At 40.6% G+C, this 12,567-nt stretch overlaps 1 pseudogene; it reads right to left on the reverse strand.

The window, feature by feature from the left end:
• LOC114107710 (E3 ubiquitin-protein ligase TRAIP-like) overlaps nt 1–6,898 on the reverse strand; it is a 41,129-nt pseudogene extending 34,231 nt beyond the window's left edge.
• Nucleotides 6,899–12,567: the final 5,669 nt, after the last annotated feature.

Below are 12,567 nucleotides of genomic sequence, written 5' to 3' on the forward strand. Positions count from 1 at the left end.
TATGATTTAGATATGAAGTGTCCCCCAAAAGCCCATGTGTGAGAAAATACAAGAAAGTTTAGAGGTGAAATGATTGGGTTATGAGAGTTTTAACCTAATTTGTGCATTAATCCCCTGATAGGGATTAACTAGGTAGTAACTCTGGGTAGATAGGGTGTAGCCAGAGGAGGTGAGTCATTGGGGGCATGCTTTGGGGGTATATATTTTCTTCTTGGTGAATGGATCACTCTATCTGCTTCCGGGTGCCTTGTCTGGAACCACTTTCCTCCATCCCAATATTCTGCCATGATGTTCTGCCTCACCTTGGGCCCCAAAGAATGGAGCCAGACATCTGTGTACTAAAACTTCTGAAACCATGAGCCCCCAAATAAACTTTCCCTCCTCTAATTGTTCTTGTCAGGTTTTTCTGTCACAGAAGTGAAAAAAAAAAACTGACTAAAACAATGATCTGGAGATGCAGAGAGATCCCCTTTAAGGTGAACATGCAGATATCCCATTTCAGGTGAACCTTAAATTGCTGCATCTCACACCTCTTTTCTTAGGAGAGAGGTATGAAATTTGGGTGTCTTCTTGGCTTTTGGAGGAAGCATAAATTCTGCTTGAGAATACTACTTTGGATAATTTATTATATAACCCTAAAGACTTCTAGCAAGAGTGGACTTTGGAGGAGACCCAGTTTTTTCAGGTTATATAATCATCAGACCAGATGATGTTAGAGGTATCTGTGGTAGAGCAGGATGTTGTCTAAAATTCAAGAAAGCCCTAAGAGTAGAGTTTCAGCAGATATCCGAGGGGCTTTGGGGCAGTGATATGCCATCTGCAGCCAGGAAATACTTGCCACCTAAACAGCATCACCTGTATGTCTCTAGTCATCAGTAGAAACAGATCACCTGACCATGGATATCAAGTGCTTATGAAACTGGAATTGCCCAGAATGAACTGGTGTTGCAAGGAGGGTGGGTAGACACAGCACCATTCTAATTTATGTTACAAAGAAGGTCTACTGGGATTGGGCCTGAGTAGATCCAGAGAGCACAAACTTTAAAAATAGGTGGCCCAGTGATGTGTCTTGGATGTGTCCACTGGAATTCATGTGTTGGAAACTTAATCCCCTATGTTATATGTTAATGTACTTGGAGGTATGACCTTTGGGGGCGGTAATTAAGATTAGATGAGGAAATGAGAGTGGGGTCCATAATTACATGAGTGGCCTTATAGGAAGAGATAGAAAGGCCTAAGCTCAATGTTTAATCTATCTTGCAATTTTGATTCTCTCTGCTGTGTTATGATGCAGCAAGAAGGTGCTTGATCTTACTCTTGAACTTCTTAGACTCTGTAACCATGAGCTAAATAAACCTCTATTCTTTTTTTTTCTTCGTAAGTTACTCAGGCTCAGGTATTTTGTTACAACAACAGACAATGGACTAAGACACCTTGACCCCCAAGAGGACTGCTACTGTAACTCTGATACCTCAGTTTCACATCACATGTTTTGCCTCATGCTGAGGCAGGGGTAGGGGGAACTCTCCATTATGGGGGAGGGAAATTCATGGGATTGATTCATACATATGGTGGAAAGAAAGCTTGACAAGTTGGTGCTAGCCAAATTGGACAGCTGCCGCAACATAACCCCCCCCTTTAGGGCTATCCCTGAAGGATGGCAATGAAGGGAGGACTTCCCAGTGTGGAGACCCAAAAGCAGTGCTTATTCACTTCATGGAGAAATGATCCATTTTAAGGAGAAATTATCCGAAGTAAAATATGCACAGATGCATTGATAGTGGTGGTCTGGTTGATCAGAGGTCCTGAAGGAATAATATTGGAAAAAGAAAGAGAAAGCAGTTTGGGAAGGAATATGTCATTGACCTATGGGAGATGGTACTTTGTGTCTTATCCTAGTGCCCCACCCCCCCACTCCCTAGAGGTGGGGCTCTTTCTAATGATTGACTCTTCCTATGAATGTCACCTAACTTCTTTTCAAGGCTACTCCATTGCTTGTGACGTGGGTTCTTGGGTGGATGACCGTGGTGGCAGAGATGGAAGTTTCGTGTGTGCTGTCTTGCAATCTAGGTCTAGCTCCTGTCACTTATTTCCCATCCTGCCAGCAGAAGAGACTGATGCTGCACTGTAAGTTTGGCAGCATCCCTCAAGGACATCAGCCAGCTATTAGATGGCAGGTTGATTATATCAAACTCCTTCCATCCTGAATGTTCAGGGAAGCAATTTGTTTTTTACTTAAATCAACACTACTCTGGATATAGGTTTGCCCTCCTTGAACTCCATGCCTCTGTCAACACTGCTTTCTCAGGGTGTACAGGATGCCTGATTTATTACAGGGGACCCTAAACACTGTTGTCTCACAGAAGAGGCTAGATGGTAAACAAGGAGATGTGATCATAGGCAAATGACCATGGGATCCATTGGTCTAACCAGAAACACGCAGCCTAATGGAATGACAGAATAGTTTATTAAAAACTCGCATTCACAAGCTCGGGATGCATCCTGTGAAATCCAGGTGCTATTGTCTAGGATGCAGTACAGAACATAAGCAAATGGCCACTGTCAGGATGCTATGATCCTGTAAGCAAATTCATGGGTTAGAAAACCAAGAACTGTTTACATGATTGACTCTTCTTGCTATCACTCCCATTAATCCTCTTTGAGATGTTGTACTTCCAGCTTCTTCTTTTCTCTGCTCAGTTAGAAGTTCTGGCATTTAGAAGAGTAGAATGTTTGTAAAGTGGAGCAAAGGAAGGGATTCACTGAACCTGAAGCTATATACCTGCTCATCTTTGGCTCTTTGTGCTGGTGGACCTGCAAGCAAACATCGCAGTTGGTGGGGGTAAACCCTACTTGCCCTTAATACTATGAAGAATTGAGTTATGTTGAAATGTCTCTTGTGCTTCCATGTCCAGATGTAACTGTGATTGTAGTAGCTTATTAAGGGAAAAGCAACCATAGACTTGGTTCCTACAAGGATAATTTCTAGGACACCTCACAAGAAAGGAACATAGACTTTCTCACATACTGTTCGAGACCTAGGGAGGTCTGCATTAGCAGATCCAAGTGGACCAAGGGATGGGCTGTATTGGTGACTTTGTGCTCAGTTTGTATTCTCTTTGACCTCCTTTTATTCCATCCAGTGATGTGACAACCACCTTCATCTAGGAGTAATCTGAAAACGTGATGTCTCTGTTGTCCCAGAGCTCCGCTTCTGTCTCACTTTCTGCTTAGGGCACATGGCACATTAGCAAACCTGGAAAAATTTGAAAGTGCTGGGCCATTAAAATTTCATGAGGGAAACATTCATCAAGGGGGGATGTAAACCCATGGATAAATGCTTCCCTCTTTGGCCCCATAATGGGGATAATTCAGAGATGCATTCAATGCAACTTTTCAAAGAATCTATTGGGATATGGCCTAAGTGGCCTGGAGCCTTTGTTGATTGCACACCTGTACTGGTTTTCCTGTTCCACTATTCTCAGCCCTTCCCCCATTCTCTGGGTGCACTTCTCAACATGAACTATCTGTACAAAATGCTTGTTTCAGGTTCTGCTTTCTAGAAAAAGACAGTTGAAGACTGAAAATACCTGCCCCCCACCCCCTTCCCCCATCTCTCTTTATTATGCCATGAGCTGATTCCTCTGTCCCACCATCCTTACAGTGTATAGCCCTGGCCCAGTCAATCACTGTATTCCCTCTGCATAGACACAGTAATTGTTTGAGAAATACTCCAGATATTTCTTCATTATTATTATTACTTAGGTAATAAGTATCTATTACCTAAGTACTATTATAGGCACTAAGAATTCAACAGTGAGCAAAACAAAAATAGATCCTTTCCCTTATATTCTAGTGATGGGAGAAAATAATAAATTAAGAAAAACAACGAGCGCATCAGGTATAAGGTGCTGATAAGGGCAATAATGAAAGCTAAAGATTAGGTTAGGGGGATGAGGCTGGAGTGGCATAGCCATTTTGGACACAGTTTTCAGGGACATTTGCAAAGGAAACTTTTGACTAGACACCTGAAGTGAGTAAGCAAGAGCAGGATATCTGGGAAATTATTCCAGGCAGAAAGAATGGCAAGTGCAAAGTCTCCCAGTGCGGGGTGGGCTTTACAACTTGGAGGAATAGGCAGGAGGGCCACAGTTAAGAGCTGGGTCAGAAAGGACAAAGCCTGATGATGAGGTCATGGGAAACTGACGGCCAGATCAGGCCTGGCCTTGGCAAGGGCTTGGATTTTACTCTGTCCAAGATGACAGCCACTGGACATTTCAGAGAAAAGAGTGATGTGAACTGACATGAGGTTTGAAAGGATCACTTCAAGTATATATAAGTGTGTGTGTGTGTGTGTGTGTGTGTGTGTGTGTGTGTATATATATATATATATATATATATATATATATATATATATATATATATAATGGCCTACAGAGACCAAGAAGGAAAAATAAGAAGACTAGGCGAAAGTCTCTAGTTGAGGAATAAAGACAGCCTAGAGAGCAGAGGCTGGATAGTAGAGATGGTGCTAATTTACCAGATTCAGGGTCTAACTTTAGGAAAGCTGATATGATTTACCAACTGAGTGGGATGAGAGAAAGTAAGGGAGGAATAGAGATACTTGATTCTAAGACTCTGGGAACTATTTGGATTGCTACCTGTGAGTGAAATTTAGTCCTAGAAATTTGGGGGCTCAATCCATGAAAAGAATTTCCTAAGAATAAAACCAAAAAAGAATCCACTGGAGTAGACCTGTGGAAGGGCCTGGATCCAGCCATGTTCAAAGCTACTTTTGTCGCATGGGGTAATACATGCTTGGGTCTCTTTTTCTTAACCCTGTTTGAGTGAATGTGCTTTATTTCCAACCAGCTGAAGACAATGAGTATTCATGTCAAATTCTAACAACTGAATGAATTATTAAACAGATGAGTTATGAAGATTAAGAGAGGAGTCAGAATGGCAATTGTTAAGAATACCAGTAACAGTAAATGTTGGTGAGGCTGTGGGGAAAAAGTTACACTCATGTGTTGCTGGTGGGACTGCAAATTGGTGCAACCAATCGGGAAAGCAGTATGGAGATTTCTCAGAAAACTTGGAATGGAACCACAACTTGATCCAATTACCCCACTCCTTGGCAATACACAAAGAATGTAAAATCAGTATACTATAGCAATGCAGACACATAAATGTTTATATTAGCTCAATTCACAGTAGCTAGGCTATGAAACCAACCTAAGTGCCCTTCAAAAGATGAATCGATAAAGAAAATGTGATACATATATACAGTGTAATATTACTCAGCCATAAAAAGAATGAAATTATGGCATTTGTCAGTAAATGGATGAAACTGGAGACTGTCATGTTAATTGAAATAAGCCAATCCTCCCAAAAAACAAAGATCAAATGTTCTCTCTTATAAGCAGATGCTAACTCACAATATGCAGTAGGGAGTAAAATATAGAGTTTACTGGATCAGACAAAGAGGAATGAAGAGAAGGGATGGGGGGGAGAATAGGAAAGACAGTAGAATTAATCTGACACTACTTTCCTATGGTCTTATATGAATACACTACTAGTGTATACTTCACATCATGTACAACCACAAAAATAGGAAGTTATACTCCATATATGCATGATACAAAATACATTCTACTGTCATGTATAACTAACATGAACAAATAAAAAATTTAAAAAAGAATTAAAGGAGGAACTGTAGTTATCAAAAATCTGTTTAGGTGTGCAAGCATCTTAGCAAATACTACTTTCTGTTTTATTATAGGATTTAATAAGTTAGGACAGGGGATTCTGTACCTACAGCATGAACTGAATTCATCTGAAATTGGGCAGTATTTGGCTACTGTGAAACTCTGACACTATTGAAAGGTCAGTTGTTTGCTATATCATGACTGCAAAGTTGAGTATTTACAGGGCCAAGAAAGGAGTGATAGATAAATAAGACAGGCCCTCAGACAATAGAAAATGGTAGGGTCTATGGCAACTTAGAGATCAATAAATAATGGAAAGGCAATTAGTTTTAAATTTTCTCCCACAAGATGGAGGATTTCTCTTTGTAACTGAGACTTATTCCTTTCATTATAATTGACGCTGGATAAATGGTTTTTGAATGAATGAATGAATAAAATCACTGAACCCAAGAACTCAGATTACTAGCTCTGCTCTTGTCCTCAGGATCTGTATGTTGATTCATCAGCTCATTTTAAGAGAAAGATAGGACTTCTCTGCAAAGTTCTTTAATGACAGAGGAATTACAGCACAGGACATCTCACAGAGAAATTATAGCACAGAACATTCTTTTATTTTCATTTTTAAAATTTTAACATGATTTCAGACTTAAGGAAATTGTAAAAATAGTATAAAGTCTCAAACCACAAAGAGGTACCAGTTTACATCCTCTTGGATGGCTAGAATAGAAAAGGCAAAAAACAACGTGTGTTGAGGAGGATGTGGAGATGGTGTAGTTCTCATACACTGCTGGTAGGGATGTTGATGACCCAATACTTCCTCTAAATTTAAAGGTAGATATTATGGTTTAGATATGAGGTGTTCCACAAAAGCTAGTGTGTGAAACAATGAAACAAAGTTTAGAGGTGAAATGATTAGTTATGTGTAATGTAACTATCGGTGGATTAATCCACTGATATGGATTAACTGAGTGGTAACTGTAGGCAAATAGGGTGTGGTTGAAGGAGGTGGGTTACTGGGGGTGTGTCTTGGAGTTTATATTTTGTCCATAGTGAGGAGAACTTCTCTCTGCTTCTTGGTACCATGTCCTGAGCTGTATTCTTCCATCACACCCTTCTGCCATGATGTTCTGACTCACCTCGGACCCAGAACAGTGGAGTGGGCCATTTTTGGACTGAATCTCTGAATCCATGAGCACCAAATAAACTATTCCTCCTCTAAAATTGTTCTTGTTAAGTATTTTGGCCAAAAAGCTAACTAAAACAGTAGAGTTGCCATATGATATGGCAATTCAATCCTAGGTGTGTGTGTGTGTGTGTGTGTGTGTGTGTGTGTGTATCCCAGAGAAGTGAAAACATATGACCCCATGGAAATTTGTATGCAAACATTCATAGCAGAATTATTCATAATAGCCAAAACACGAAGACTACTCAAATGTCTAAAAACTGATGAAGAGCTAAACAAAATGTGATATATCTGTTCAATGGAATGTGATTTAGCAATAAATATGAATGAAGTACTGATATATGCTCTAAACCCTGAAACATGGAAGGCAGTCACAAAAGAGTATATTGTTTGATTCCATTTATATTAAATATCCAGAATAGAAAAATCTATAGAGACAAAAATAGATTTGTCTTTTGTGACATTGGCAATTTTAAAGAGTACAGCTCAGGTATTTTGTAGAATCTTTTTCAATATGAGTTTGTCTGATGTTTTCTCATGACTATATGGAGGGGAAGTGGTTGGGGCAGGAAGACTCCAAAATGTCAGAAAGGCTGTTGAATCTTTCTCAGTGAATACTATTAAGAGACATGTAAAGCTGTGGGTGGTGGCACATGACTATAATCCCAGAAGCTCAGGAGGCTGAGGCAAGAGGATCACAAGTCCTAGGCCGGCCTGAGCAACTTAGTTTGAAATAAAAAAATAATTTAAAATGGGCTGAAGATGTAGCTCACTAGTAGAGCATCCCTAGGCTTCATTCCTGGACACACACACACACACACACATACACACACACACACATACACACACATACAATATGAAGCTGTCCCATTTTGGTCATGTTAGCTCTGATCACTTGGTTAGGATGGTTCCTGCAAGACTTCTTCACCCTGAATAGACATTTTTCCTTTGTAATTTGTAAGTATTTTGCAGGGAGCTGTCCTGAGGCTGGGTAAATATCCTGCATGTAGGACATTTTGGTCATGGAATCTCTGTAACCCTACTAACTTTACTCCTGCAGATGAATGGAGTAGACACAACACAAGGCCTCTCTCTCTTCTGAGAAAGTGAGTGAATGATTGACAAGCACTTTGGCTTTCTTCTCAGAATCCATTGCATGTCATAAACTGAATGATGTCTCTCCTCTGCCTGCACCTCTACACACCTGGCCATGCCCATGTCCTAATCCCTGAGACCTGTGAATGCTAACTTATATAATAAAAAGGACTTTTCAGATATGATCAAGAGTCTTAAGATGAGAAGATTATCCTGGATTACTTGGTTGGCCTGATGTAATCACAAAGGTCTTCTAAGAAGAATGTGAGATATCAGAAGAAGAGAAGGCAATGTGAGGATGGAAGCAGAGGTTGGAGGGATGCAGCCATGAGCCAAGGAATGCCCACCGCCTCGTAACACTAGAAGAGGCAGGGGACATACACTCTGTGTTCCTCCTGAAGGAATCAGTCAGTAGATCCTGTGAGTTTATTCCACTAATATGCATTTTGAACTTCTGACCTCCAGAACTGTAAGAAAGTTACTTTGCATTATTTTGAGTAACCATGTTTTGGTAATTTTAGTTACAGTAGTAGAAAATGCATACACATGTCAAACATCACTGAACTATTATGTGGGCATTCACCTGGCCCTAAGATTGATGCTAAGGTTAATGGCCCTCTGAGAAGCTATTACTGGAGGTAAAAAAATAGGTTTGGCATTGCGATGACACATCCCATTATTAGAGAAGGAATGAGCCCAGTAGAATTACTAGACGGAGGAAAAATAATCTATGTGTGAGTAATACAGAATTCAAAGAAAAAAATTTTTTAAAGAATTTGTCAGCTTTCTTAACTCTGCTATTCATAGGGAAGGCAGATTTAATTTACTAAAAGATAGCATCAGGGTTTCATAACCATAGATTTGTTAACATTCCCACACAGGTATAGTGATCCTATGATATAAAGCCATACAAAGACTCCCTGAAATGCTATCAGATCCTGCTGGAAAGAAAAGAACCTGTTAACTTTGTGCAGTGGGCTGGAGTCACAGAAGAACTCTGGGTAGAGATTATGGCTCTGTGTTGATGGCCAACCAGCCTGTGCAGTGCTCTGTGATTAGATCCAATTGCTATCTTCTGCGAATGAATTGGGAGCCATAGCTCATCTCGGGGAACCAAAGGGGAGGCTGCCTTTCAGCTGAGCTGGGGAAGGGGGTCAGTTTCCTGCAATTGTCCATGGTTCAGATAAGTTGCTGAGGCATTACTGCGTACAAGTGATCTTCACTGACTGGGGACTCAAGTGTTGCTGTGGTCTGAGAGGCCTAAAAGGAGACTTGGATAATCGAAATCTCTGTCCCACCTTCTGTGACAAGATGCTATGGTCAATGAACTATGAGCTACAGGTTTACACACCATTTCTACCATTGTAGTGAATTTGGGTTTTTCAGGTAGCAGAGGGGACGGAGGGGAAGGAGAGAATCAGTCATAGAAAAGGATAAAGGTGTCCAGGGAAGGGGAGGAGTGCTAGGCAATTGAGGTTCTTAGGGCACAAAATTTAAGAAGACACTGGCTTTTTAGGCCTGGTCATGGACTCTGGGATCCAGTGGTAATTAAGAGTCTGTTGCACTTCCTAAATGCAAGTTCTGGCTGAGTGAATTTAGACAATTTATTCTCTGGGTCTCAATGACTCATTTGTAAAATGGGCCTACGAATAGCAGCCAACTCATGGGATCTGGGGCAATCAAATGCCAGAACAATGTCTTATGTGTAGTGAGTGCTCTGATACTGTCAGCCTAAATTACTTTTATTACTGTTATCATGAAAGGCAATTTCAGGATACTTTATTTTGTGTTTTTTATTGGTGCATTATACTAATGCACAATAGTGAAATTCATTATGGCATATTTGTTCATGCACATAACATAATGTGTTCAATCTCATTCCCCAGTGCCTTCCTTCCCTTTCCCTCTCCTCCTCCCACCCCTATCCACTTGCTCTACTCTATTGAGCTCTCTACTACTACTATTTGTATTATTATTTTTCAGTTTGTGGTATTCATATGTGAACATAGCATAAACTTTGCCAACCAACAGGAGGTTAAAAAAATAAAATAAAAGAGGAGATTTTGCCTCCAAAGGTTGGTAGCCAGCTGGCCTTCTTGGGAAACAGAAGGAGGAAGACAGACTGGGCACCTGGGCAGGAGAGGAGGTTCCTGTCTCTTCTACCCTTTTGCTCTACATTTCCCCAGCATTTGAAACCTAGTCCCAAATGCCTTGTTATTTGCTGGGCTCTGCCTTCCTCCTGTGCATCAAGGGTTCTCCTTGCCTCTCCAGTTCATTGTTCTTAGACCTTTAAAATGGCTTTATTCTCCAGCCAGTGCTCTTGGGCTTTGAGATGTCATTACCCTGCGAGTAACTGCTACAGTGCCTACACAATGGGAAAAACAATCAAGAGCACACAGATAAATCGGGGCTGCCAACTTTTCACACTCAACAAGTCTTCTCTGTGGACAATTAGGGCCAGAGGATAAATATTGACACATTAGACTATTTCCTCATTTATTTTCTGTTGATTGCCTGGGCAATCTGATGGGACAAAATTCCACTTTTCTGATAACTGATTCTTGGCTAATAGAAACAAATAAAGTAAAGGCTTCTGTCCACAATGGGTTGGGCAGGCCCATTGTGCAGAACTGCTAATCGGATTAAATGGACTCCCAGCTCTATTTGCAGCCACCAAACTTCCCTGAACATTTTCCATCATGGTGGCTCCCTTACTGTTGAAATCATATGGGGAGGCACAAGAAAAGGCTGGAAATAGCAGCAAAACACATCCCCACGTGAACAAAGTAGGGAGATGAGGAAAAACAGGCCGATTTCTTGCAATTAAGTGGACAGGCAGAGAAAGCCATTCTGACCAGGGAGCTGCCAAAACTGACTTTCATTTTTACAAATATATTCTTTCCCCCAATTTTCTCTCTTTAAAAAAAAAAAACATCGACAATGAAGGAGAATAGTCGAAGTGTAAACATGATTGAGAAAACGTGAAGTCTTGCAAGAGTCGGTCTTATCGAGCATTCAGGGGGGCGGGGGGTTGATGCATCTTTCTGATTTTGCCAATTTATCTAGAAAATATTACAATTTAATCTGTGTTAATAAAAGACCAACAGAGTAACAACGCCTGGGGTTTTTATGTGTCTGGCTGGCTTCTATTAGCATTTAAATCTGCATCCATTACATTAGTCTCTTAAAATAAACACAAACATTTATGCGAGTGACAATTCGAGTTAGCCTTAGTCAGTCTTAAATAATGTCACTCAACTCGGCATTTGGACCGAAGCCTGTGAATCATGAGGTATATTTTTGCCTACAGTCTGATAATTTTCAAAGCTATTGGCAACCTGGGAATTTTCCTTCCTTATCACCAGGGCTCAGCTAACTTCACTAAGACTAATCAGGCTGGGAATCATTCATTCAAGGATTGCATGATCATGTTTTTCTTTAGCTGTGACAGCTGCCTCAGCCACATTAGCAATGCAGATTAGCCAGCCTAATAGGTTAATGCAGAACACGCGAAAATTAGGTTTAATCCCCAGTGAAATAATCTAACATTTTCACATTTCTTGATGTTGGGATAGAGACATTGCTGGTGACTCAATTAGGTGTAATGTAGATCAAAGCAAATTTACCTTCTGGCTGAACCTTCCCAATAGTTTAGACAGAAGAATATAGCAAGGGCCCTTTGCTAATTGGTGAATAGCTGTAGGGGAAATTGCATTAGGAACATGTAGGCTGTGAAGAGAACTCTTTGGGCCTAGGACAGACATTTGATGTTATTTTGTAAATATCCACATCTACCTCTTTGCCATACCCCCTAGTGATGTGGCAGCTCCACACAGATGCAAGCCCACTAACCCATTCATCCTTTGGGCATAACTGTGATAAATGAGAATACCCACATTCTCTCTTTCTCCCTCAGTCCACACCTTTTTTTTTTCATGTCCTGTCCATGAGTATCACAATTGTGTTCTGAATGGGCCTGTATTGTGAAGGGAACAGAAAGAGAACGAGAGGCTGTCTAATGTTTTCATTCTGGCGAACAGCGTATCAAAAACCCATCTCTTTCAATCATAAAGGCAAGGACACAAAAAATTACATGCCCTCAGTTGCCAAATTATTTTTTGCCTTGACATCTTAATTCTTAATCCTTGTGTGTGGTCAAATCAGCCTACTATAGGCAACCAATCAAGCAATTATTTCTAAATTATATTTGCCCAACTCACATTGATTGGCCATTCTTTTCTTATTGGGTTAGCTCATTAATTCTGAGCAGCTTGCTTATTATGCTTTCCACATCATTTTCCTTCCGAGCCTATCTGCTCCAACCAGCCCGCTGATGTTTCAAGATGCCATACAGGGAGGGGGAAACAAAAAAAAAAAAAGAGCGACCAGCGATCTACACATTGTCTCCTCTAGCAATTACAATTCACATTGCTGATTAACTTTGATGTGAAAACTAATGAGATAAGACAAGTTATCAAGGCGGGCCTGATCGTCATTCCATTTATACAGCATTTGCCACCGGTGAATGACAAAAAACTAATGAAGACATATCTGACAGCAGGCTGAGTAGAGGCTGGTTTC

Source organism: Marmota flaviventris, chromosome 2 (genome assembly GCF_047511675.1).
Source record: "Marmota flaviventris isolate mMarFla1 chromosome 2, mMarFla1.hap1, whole genome shotgun sequence".
NCBI lineage: Eukaryota > Metazoa > Chordata > Mammalia > Rodentia > Sciuridae > Marmota > Marmota flaviventris.